Genomic DNA, 11,896 nt, shown 5'->3' with positions numbered 1-11,896 from the left:
AGAGAAGATGGCAAAGTGTTCCACTACTGTATTTTATTTACCAAAATAGTTTATGAATAAGGGGTTAAAAATGTATTATGTTTTTAACCTCTTTAACAGTATTAAAAATTTAAGATGTGCTGAATATAGCCATGTCCAACAGTAAGCTATAAAGTATAAAATCTTAACAGGGTCATATATACTTGCCAAAGATATGGAGGGCACTTCAAATATTTTATTTTAGAGTACTCAAAAAGTCTTTGGGAAGAGATTAATCAAAGATCATATATGTATATATGCATAACCTATGGACACAGACAAGGGTGTGGCAAAAGCCCATGGTGAGGCAGGGGCTGGGTGGAGGGGGCAAAAAGGGGGAAATGGGAGACAACTATAATACTGATACCAATAAAAATTATAAATAATAAAAATTAAGTATTTGAAACCAATTGTGCCCCATCCTATATATGGCAGTAAATTCTGGAACATTCCTAAGTATTTTGTGGTAGTAATTGCTACCTGCATCAGATTATGAACGCACAAACCAGATTCCTCATCAGATAAATAATTGTATAATCTTATTATTATCAACTTCCCAAACTCATCAGGTCTTTTTTCCTCAGACCTAAATTCTTCAGGCAGAGAATAGAAGGATCCCCCTGCCACATGGTGCTAAGTTATTGACGATTATAAAGCAAATTCCCATTAACCTCACTCAACTTTTAGGACCCAAGTTGTCTGTGGTATTGGAAGGCCAGTGTTAAGAAAGTTAAGAAAGGATAAATTTTTGGCTTAGGACATGCTACGGTTACTCTGTCCTCCCTTTAATATTCATTGGATTTTAAATTCTTTGAGGAAAATCTCAGTCATCTACTGCTCTGTGGATACTGCTTAGGGCTAAAGTTGTTGCTACTCTCTGGGTTAAGGAGCGTTTTGGCCAAGGATACTGCCCTCTGGAATATTCTTCTTTGTTAGTATGCTTGATGCTGAAGTGGAAATTAAAGGCTTCAGGAGCACTATATCTATTTGCCCTAGCTTTTCACCCTCGTCTGGTTTCTGAAAGGGAGACAGATAAAAAGCTCACTCTGGTGATGGTGATGGATGTAGGTGGTGTTTAGAGAATGGTGGTGAAGCAAGAACCCAGTGCTGGGCACTGTCTCCCACCCCTCTGACAGGGTGCCTATTCCCCAGCTTTCCTGTACTGCTTCCTTTGTTCTTGCCTCAGCTTTGTGTCCTCTTAGCAGATGCCAGCTCTGTTCTATGGTTTAGGAGTTTTCTTTATTTTAAAGGAGCATTTGTGGCACAAGGAGACATATGCCACATCCATGCCTCAGGAATTTTCTAAAGTGTTGTAGGGGGTTGGGTAACAGGATTACCTCTCATCACCGCAGCTTCCAGTCAGTGCAGGTTCCTTCAAAGGGCTTTACCATGTCATCTCTCACCTTCCCATTACTTCTTTTACCTGTTCTTCCTCTGTCTTCTACCCCCACCTTTTTTTTACCTTCCCCTTAACATCTGACAAATGGCAAAATATAAGAGAAACTAGAGGCCCAATGCACGAAATCCATGAAGAGTAGGCCTTCCTCCTTCCCACCCCCGACCCCCTGCTGCTGGCACAGGCTTCCCTCTGGCACCCAGGACCCGGGCTTCCCTAGCTACATCCAGAAGGATGTCCGGTCTGATTAGCATATTACGCTTTTATTATTATAGATAGGGACGTTCAGTGGGAACATATTAAATTGAAATACATGAATCTGCTATTTTTGTAAGTCAAAAATGGTTGACTAATGGCAATGTTACATGGTTCAGCAATGCAAGAATTTCAGTTCTTGCAAGCCATGCCACAGATTTCTTATAGAGTAACAATACTGACATCTATCAAGCTCTAACAGTGTGCTGCTGGGCACCATCTAGGTGCTTTACATAGAGTATCTCACTGAATACTTTTCACAATCTTTTAAGGTAGGTACTATTATTTGCAAAATTTTCTGGTTCAGACAACTAGTGAGTAATAGGATTGTAATTTGCAGTCTACCTCTTCAGGTCCTCTCAGGAATCTGATACATAGGTCCTTCCAACCACCCTAGCTCCTTAACCTTTACTCTTTCATATACTATGATTCTCAAAGGGCAAGCTTCTCTGTGAATTCAGGTTGGATTAAATACAGGTGGGACTACTCCAGTAGGGTTTATTGGATTTTGGTTCAGCATGGTAAGCAGCAAAGAATTATGTTTTTACAGCAAAACCCCATGATTAGGCAAAATCAGAAACACCGAGCCAGCCACACCCTGCTTTATTGCAGCCATGTCCTTTATCAAGTACGTCATTTCCTCCCATTTTGACTATTGTAAAGTGAATACCTTGGCTCACTATAAGGTATTAAAAGGAGGAATGATCTAGTTCTCTTTTGATATTAAAAGAGGCAAGTATTTTCCTTGCTCCTAATAAATTGGTCAGTTTATGTCTTCTTTTCAATTTTCATTGTTCATCAACCTTGTTCATTCCTCTTTCAGTCATCACAACTCCCAGATCTATGTGGCTGAGTTGTCTGTGCTAGATGAAACCTGAAAACCAAGCAAGATCTTTGTTTAATTCACATTCTGCTTAGGAAAAGGGAGACCTGGATCACATCACCATTCATTCACTGAATCACTGTAAATAAGTGCCCTACCTCTAGAAATGGTAAAAAAAAAAAAAAAAAAAAAAAAAAAAAAAAAAAAATGGTCCACTGCATCTAAATCAGCAGATTACAATTCTTTTTGGGTTTGGGGCCAGTTTTCATGTGTGGTTTTCCTTTTCTGGTGGATTACTGTAGTTTGTTACCTTTCCTTCATCTCTTGGTGTGTGTGTGTGTGTGTGTGTGTGTGTGTGTGTGTGGTTTTGGCTTCGCTTCTTCCTTCTATTGTTGTAGCTGTCTTTTCCTCTCATCACTTTTCCTGTTGCCTTTCCAATTGGGTGGGGCCCCCATCCAACTCACTCACTGTCTTGCTCTAGAGTCCTTTTGGTCCCAGGGGAGAACAATCTTGTGCCAAATAGTCCCAATCCTGGGTCATCAGAAGAAGAATCCCATAGACTAGTATCTCTAAAGTTTTCCTGTATTGATTTTATATTAGAATGAAACCCAAGGATTCCTGATTAGGGGGGGCGCATGGAGGGGAACCAACAATTCATTCTCTTGGCCTCCTAGCCCCAGACCATTCTGAACTCTGACAGCACCAAGATCCATCAAATCAAACAATGAAATCAACTTTGGTTACTTAGCATAATAGAAATAAACTTGTAATATTCTATTAGTGAAGGATCAATGTCTCCTGTCTTGAAAATAAACATCAGAGCTTGGCCTCAACATTTATGTAGCAGCAAGAGACATTACTTTTTGGCAACATTCAATTACATTGACATCAAGACAGATTTATTAAATTAATAAATAGTACATGATTTTCAGCCTTTCATTTCTAACCCTCACCGCCACGCCCCTCTTCAAGGTGAGCTTATGAAACCCTTCACCCATATTTTTGACTCATCTATGATTTTTATTTCTTTTTTATTTGTCAGTTTATACTCAGATTTATTTTTAAAATATCCATATTTTTCAGATGGCAAATTTTAATTGGTTATTCAGAACAAAGTTAATAATGAGAATCATCGAATTGTTAATTGTTGCAATATTTCCCTGGCATCATCCTTGAAGAGGAAGTATTTCAGATGTACTTTTCAAAGTTCTGAATGTAGCTAATGGCAAAAGCCCAAGGTTCCTGCTGCCTCTTCCTCTAACTCCCAACCTCAGGGCTTTTGCCCTGGCTGTTTCCTCTGCCTGGAATGCTCTTCCCTCTGCTCTTTGCCTGGCTGGCTTTTTCTCATTACTCAAGTCCTCTGGAATGTCATTCCACAGAGAGGTTTTCTCTGAGGGTCCTTTTAAAAGTGCTTACTCTCCCATCCTTAGTCCCTCTTCATCATGTTGCTCTGTTTTATTTTCTCTATAGTCATATGTCACTATCTGAAGTGCTTATATCTGAGTTACCCTATTGGGGACAGCGGTCTTGTGCTTCTTCTCATACTAAATCCCTATGTCCTAAAACCCAGAACAGCACCAGTCACTCAGTGGCAATCAATAAACAAACGTTCATTAAATGACCGATTGGCTGACTGAATGAATAACTCCAAAATGTTCATATGTGAATTACCTTAGATCCTTGCTCTCTTAGGCATTTGTAATATATCATCTTTCCAGCCCTCTACCCTACCACTACAAGCTCTGGGCTCCTTATGTTCTTAGGAATAATAGGAATTGGACAGAAAGCATCAGCACATTTTCAGATTTTAGGCCTTGTCTTACTCCAATTTATTGTTCCAGCATCTAAACCACTTTAGCAAAATTCTGGTGAGCAGAATATGAAAGAGAAATATTTCCTCCTCTTTTCCATCACCACAGATCTAACTTGCTTAGAGTTCCAAGTGGCTTATTATTGCTGACAATAAGGAAATATGTAGCACACGGTCATCATGTCATTCTCCTTTTCAAAAACCTCGGAGCCTCCTCACTTATAGGATAACACTCTCTCCCTTGGATTTTTATCCAGTCTGACCCATGCATACCTATAGTTTTCAGTACATTGTAGTTATTTATATACTAGAGGCCGAGTGCACGAATTCATGCACAGGTGGGGTCCCTCAGGGTGGCCTGTGGGGATCAGGCTGAAACCCGCAGTCCAACACTGCCTGCAGCTCCTACCTGCCACTCCCACTCATCCTGGCCCCAGTGCACCTGCTGTGGGCTCGTGCCCAATCAGTCCCGATTGGGAGAGGCTCAGGCTGCCGCAGCAGCGCTCACCAGCCATGAGCCCTGCGTCTGGCACCCTCCCGAGGGGAGTGGCCTGCAGGATTGGGCCGAAAGAGGCTCTCTGACATCCCCCGAGGGATTGTGGATTGCAAGAGGGCACAGGCCAGGCCAAGGGACCCCACTGGTACATGATTGGGGCCAGGGAGGGACTGTGGGAGGGTTCCAGGGCATGTCTGGCCTATCTCGCTCAGTCCCTGATTGGCCATACCCCAGCAGCAAGCTAACCTACCAGTCAGAGCGTCTGCCCCTGGTGGTCAGTGCATGTCATAGCGAGCGGTTGAGCGGCCTTAGCATATCATTAGCATATTACGCTTTGATTGGTTGAACAGTCAACCAGTCACTGGACGACCAGACACTTAGCATATTAGGCTTTTATTATATAGGATATCTGTCTTCCCTATCAGTGTGTGTACTCCTTGAAAATAGCCTATTCATTCACATACATTTATATTGTACCTCCAGGTACAATAAGCTTTATATGGGGGAATATATTGTTGAAAAAGATGTTTTTTTTTTTCAGCTTTCAAGCCCTACAATTTCTATCTTAGTGTGTGTCTTAACTTTGGGAAGTGATTACTAATGTTTCTGGAATTAAATTTTAGTCCCAGTAGCTGAAGTCTGACCACCTGGGTTTGAATTCCCTGCTCCATTAATTGTTAGCTGTATGATATTAAGCAAGTCACTTAACCTTTCCATGCCTAAATTTTATCAACTGCAAAATGAGATAGTGTTACTAAGCATGTGGTAGGGTTATTATGATAATTGAATGGGTTTAGCACAGAGCGTGGCACATCATAAGTTCTTTGTGAATGTTTGTGAATGTGTTCTGCTAAGTGGAGCTGATCTATACCCTATATGGTCTGTAACCATACACAAATGTGCCTGACACATCTGTTAACACAATATCACTGCTATCCCTTGCCTTGAATGTCCTTCCCTATTCCTCCCTGACCCTTAATACCTTTGAAAGCCATTCTCTGCTTTTATAATCTAATAGAGGCCCGGTGCATGGATTCGTGCACCAGTGGGGTCCCTTGGCCTGGCCTGCAGGGATCAGACTGAAACCGGTTCTCTGACATCCCCCGTGGGGTCCTGGATTGTGAGAGGGTACAGGCCAGTGCATGATCAGGGCTGGAGAGGGACCGCGGGAGGGCTCCAGGGTGTGTCTGGCCCCATCTCACCCAGTCCCAATCAGGGCCAGCCGGGGAGGGACCGCGGGAGGTTGGCCAGCCAGGGAGGGATGGTGGTGTTCAGCCATCTTGCCAGTCCTGACTGGGGCTGATCAGGGCCGGGGAGGAACCGCAGTAAGGCTCCAGGGCAAGTCCGGCCTGTCTTGCTCAGTCCCAATTGGCCAGACCCCAACAGCAAGCTAACCTACCACTGGGAGCATCTGGCCCCTGGTGGTCAGTGCACATCACAGCAACTGGTCGAGCAGTCCAGCGGTTGAGTGGACACTTAGAATATTAGGCTTTTATTATATAGGATATCATATATAATAATAAGCTGCCTTGCCTTAGCTGGTTTGGTTCAGTGGATAGAGTGTTGGCCTGTGGACTGAAGGGTCCAAGGTTAAATTCCAGTCAAGGGCTCATACTGGGGTTGCGGGCTCGATCCCCAGTAGGGGCCATGCAAGAGGCAGCCAATCAATGATTCTCTCTCATCATTGATGTTTCTATCTCTCTCTCCCTCTCCCTTCCTCTCTGAAATCAATTAAAATATATTTTAAAATAATAATAATGATAAGCTGCCTTTTAAGAACTTAACTTTTCCTGTGTCTTGTCTCTCCAGTGAGATAAAATTGTGAGGATAATGCTATGATTCTTCAGCAGAGTCCAAGATGGTCCTACATTCATAGCATGTACTCTCTAATTCTTATCTCAACGTAGTAACTGGAGAATGGAATGCCAAATTCAACAGCCTGTTTATGGGTGGTAGTTGGTCACTATGATGACGTTATTTCAAATTTCATAGATTCAAGGATGAAAACAAAAGTTTTTATGTCATCTAGTTACATCTGCAAAGAGGAAGTTTCCACAATGCCCCTTAATTCCAGTGAAGAAATTCTTCCTTATCTTTAAATATTGACACAACGTAAGTACTTTTCCTCATTGAATCAGCAATAGTGATGGGAAAAAAAATTAGTCATCCTCCTCCTCATAATGAGCCTACATATACTTCAAGACAGTCATCAACTAATTCCCTTCTCCCAAATGAACAATCAAAATATTTATTTGCATAGCTAATATCACAAACGGTCTAGGCAAACAGACAGAGTTGCTCTCCTGTGAATACTGTCAGCTTGTAGTTCATGGTTTAGGCGACTGCTCTAGAGTGAAATAAAAACCTCTTTAGAGACTTCTACTGGTCAATCAACACTTAAAATGTGTTTCTAAAGCAACTCCTCCTAATTGGAATCTTTTACGAGGTTTTTTTGGAGATAGAATGGTGATACTTAAAACAATACAGAATAGTCATCCACTCAACAATCATTGAGCACCTACAGTACATAGTATTGAGTAACACAGTATTTGGCTAAGCAGTGGAGGGAATGCAAAAAACTGTTAGCATCAGTAGCTACCACAAAGAAGTTTAGAGAAACAAAAGTTTCCTGAGTACTTATTGTGAGCTGGGCACTGCCCAAGTGCTAGAAATGTACAGATAACATTTCTGTCTTTGAGGAGCTCATAGTCTAGAGGGGGAGTATAACAGTCTTATATGTTTGACAGTCTTATAAGTGCTATGAATGATGTTAGTAGCAATGAGTACTCTGGGGGTGCAGAGGAATACTTCTATCTACAGCCTAGATGAAAGAATAAGACTTAATGAAAATATTTTTTTAAATTTAAAAGCATGGGGAAAGGCATTTCAACAAAGGGAACAGCATGTACAAAATCAAATGGGGAAGAAAAATCATGCACATTCCAGAAGCTACAGGGAATTTTTCTGAAGTAGGGTGACTGGGAGACAGTTGTGTAGATATAGCTAGAAAGTAAGCAAAACTGAGTCATGGAGAGGTTTATTTGTACCATAAAAAAGATCTTGGGTTTTAAATCCTTGAATAGTTGGGGAGCCACTAGAGGAGTTTAAGCAGAGGAATGACCTGATCAGATTTGCAATTTAGAAAAATTACTCTGAGAGTTATGTGAAGAAGAGGGAGAAGGGGAGGTAGAGGCAGGGAAATGGAGGGATTATCACAAGGACCTAAGTAAAGACTGATGAAGGAAGGACCCAAACTAGGTGCCATATGTGATCTGGAGACGTAGAAAAATGAAAAATTGGGACTGCTTGTGTCCATTTTACAAGAATAGGCAAAGATTATCTATTTGAGCAAGTGCTTACAAGATTTATATTAATTAAATATCCATAGATTTTACATAGGCAAAGACAGTTTACTCATATTGTATGTAAAAGTCCTTTAACTGCAAATTACTTCATGTGATAGAACCAAATTTTTTTCAGTGAGAATATATCTTTTCAATTACAATGGAAATTGATGGGGAAAATCAGCATTTTACTCTCTTCAGTCTCATAATGTATAAAGAGCGTCCCACAGTTCCTTCCAACAAACAAACAATACTCTCCAATCAAACAAAAATGAAATAAAAACTAAATCCACAACCAAACAAAAGAAAAAATATTTTTAAAAGATAGATAGGTAGGTAGACAGACAGATATGTACATACATACATATACAGGTTCAAGACAAGGAATATTTCAAAATCCTGGCTTAGGTCATTCAGACCTTGACTGGTAAGCCTCCAGATCCTATACAACTTGCCTGTTGTCACAGGTTAGATTCTTTGAGTCTGGGATGAATTTGGAATACAATATGTTTACTAAGGATTAACTGGGTGAAAGGAAAAGGGCGGAAGTAGAATTGGACAGAGGAAGAAGTTAACCCAATTGCAGGCCTGACAAACCTTCAGACAATCTGGTGGCAATATCTGGAGTGTCCTATGTCTGGCCAAAATGTTTTTTGTAACTCAGCCTCACTCATTAGATGTGAGCTGACTCAGGAAGGGCTTAATCTCCAGAGAACTGGTTCTTAGCAGCTGCAGCAGACCCTGTAGATGCCAACACACCCCACGGCTGGGTAGCATGCCTTCCTTTGAAAGAGGCTCTCTGTGTCTCCCAGTCCTGCATACCGTTTAGATGGAGCTCAACAACAGAACTAGGCCATCTTCCTGGCCTTGGTAGAACAAAATCTACATCACTCAGCCACGTGGCTGTACCTCCTACCTTTAGAAGTACTATTTTCAGAATTATAGAAATATCAAGATGTGTTGAGAAAAGAATTCAAAACTGAGTTTAAAATCATTTATTAGTAATAAACCACCAGTGGGAACCGAAAGAAGAAAGGCAGAAAAAAATTAACATTCATATGAGGATATTATTCTCTTACTTTTCTTTATGTAAAGTGGAAATCACAGAATTAATAAAACATACAAGGCAATCATGTAGCTTCATAGAACTAGAACGAACTAGAAGTGATATAGAGCACTCCTAAACTATAGGAGAAAACTATGGTTTCTTTTCTCCATCCAGTCAGTTATAGTCCCACCTGAGGGACCTTTACCAAAACATTTAAATTCTCTTTGCTTGATTAACTAATAATTAAATAGCACTCATAACAGGAATGCTGTCATGAAGATATTATGGCACAAGGTATAGGATAGAAGTGGAGATAATTTTTAAAACCAATAGAATGACTAAAGAAAGACTTGCTGGTTAGTATTTAGAATATCAGTCTTTTTCAACATTGTGGCAGGGCGAGGGGCAGAAAATAGTGAAGATCTTTAGTTGTGATTCCTGTAACTTAGTGCTCTATACTGAGTTCATAAACTTCTCATCCCCCAGAATTTGTTTCTATGGTTAAAACTCATTGATTTAGACCTCCATACACTTGTAATGTTGCAGGAATACAGTTGTAGTGTCATTCTGGCTGAGAAAACATTTTATAATGATTTTTCCCCTGAAAAGAAGGGGGTTTCTAATATTCCAAGCATATCTTTGGATTATGGTTTCAGCTATTATTTCCATAATGTCAAGGATGTTCATGATTCATTGCCATGGGCCAATAATGACTTGTATTTTTTTAAAACTAACTGACCTGAAGGGGGATCCAAGATGGTGGCGTAGGTAAACACCTAAACTGCTGCCTCGCACAACAATTTCAAAACTACAACTAAAAGACAAAACGTCTATCACCCAGAACCACGGGAAAGCTGGCTGAGTGGAAGTTCTACAACTAGAAGGAAAGAGCAAACAGCATTGAGGGGTGCACAAGTGCTGAAAAGCTGAGGTACGGAGGCGCGCGCGAATCGGGCTGGCGACGGGTGTCTGGGAGCACTGCTGTTTTCAACCCGAAGGGAGACAAGCTCCCGATTACTTCAAACTCCAGTTTCTGGGGAGACGCGGGGGACCCAAACTCCTACAGGGAGAAGCTGGACTGTCTGCCATGGGGTCGGAAAGTGAGGGTGACTTGCTTGCAGGGCTGCGCGCAAGAATAATTGTTTATTGCGCTGGGGCATGGGACGCGGGGACACGGTCTGAGACACCGAGCCTGCTAACTGGCAGCCATCCTGTTTGCCACGCCCTAGCCTAATTACACCCTGAGACCCCACCCCACATAATCTACAAACCCACCCAAGCTCCAAGCAGCGGCTTTAGCATATGAATGACCTGCCTTATCGCAGCTTAACATAGCAAAATTGCAGCCCGGGTCAGACAGCTCCAAAACCTCCAAACCCCAAGCAAAGAGGAGAAAACTGTAGTTCTAGCTGTAGCTCCTGCTGGGTGGCCTCAGACAGTAGCTGACCTGCACGCCATTGGAGATCCAGAAGCCAGTGTACGTAGTGGTCAGTGTGAGACACCAGATTTCAACTCCTCACATCCATAAGTGACACATTCAAGAGGCAGACTCAGTGAGCACCAAAGCCCCACTGAAACAAGTCCTGCACCATAAGCGTGTCTCCAGCGCAGCAGTTCTTCCATTATAAACACAGCGGGTCCTCACAGCCAATTGGCCTGGAGGTCAATTCCTCCCAGTGTACCAACAGCAATCAAGGCTTAACTACACCAAGACTTTGCACTCAGCCCACAAAGGGGTGCACCAAGAGCATCCACCTCAGGTGATTGGGGAGGCTGAACTACTGGCCCCTATAGGTCACCTACCACACAAAGCCACTCCATCAGCACAAGGAAGCAGCAAAATGCAGAGACAAAGAAACATGTCACGAATGAAAGAAATGGAGGAAAGCAAACTACTGGACAACATAGAGTTCAGAACCACATTTATAAGGTTACTCAAGAATCTTCTAAAAACCGCTGAGGAACTTAGTGAGACCTTTAAGGATCTTAATGAGAATGCCAAAAAAATGGAAAAGGACCAGTCAGAAATTAAGCATATACTGTCTGAAATAAAAAATATACAGAAACTCAACTGTAGATCAACATACCCCAAGAATCAAACCAAAGATCTGAAATATGAGGAAACAAAAAACACCCAACCAGAAAAACAAAAAGAAAAAAGAATCCAAAAATATGAAGATAGTGTAAGGAGCCTCTGGGACAACTTTAAGCATACCAACATCCGAATTTTTGGGGTACCAGAAGAAGAGAGAGAGCAAAATATTGAAAACCTATTAGAAGAAATAATGACAGAAAACTTTCCCTACCTGGTGAAAGAAATAGACTTACAAGTTCAGGAAGCACACAGAACCCCATACAAGAGGAATCCAAAGAGGACCACACCAAGACACATCATAATTAAAATGCCAAGGGCAAAAGACAAAGAGAGAATATTAAAAGCAGCAAGAGAAAAACGGTTAGTTACCTACAAGGGACCACCCATATGAATGTCAGCTGATTTCTCTGCAGAAACTATGCAGGCCAGAAGGGAGTGGCAAGAAATATTCAAAGTGATGAAAAGCAAGAACCTACAACCAAGATTACTCTACCCAGCAAAGCTATCATTCAGAGTTGAAGGTCAGATAAAGAGCTTCACAGATAAGAAAAAGCTAAAGGAGTTCATCACCACCAAACCAGTATTATATGAAATGCTGAAAGGTATTCTTT

The sequence above is a fragment of the Plecotus auritus genome, assembly GCF_963455305.1.
Source record: "Plecotus auritus genome assembly, chromosome: 7".
NCBI classification, from domain to species: domain Eukaryota; kingdom Metazoa; phylum Chordata; class Mammalia; order Chiroptera; family Vespertilionidae; genus Plecotus; species Plecotus auritus.
The sequence above is the reverse complement of the archived record's forward strand: the minus strand, read 5'-3'. Positions refer to the sequence as shown.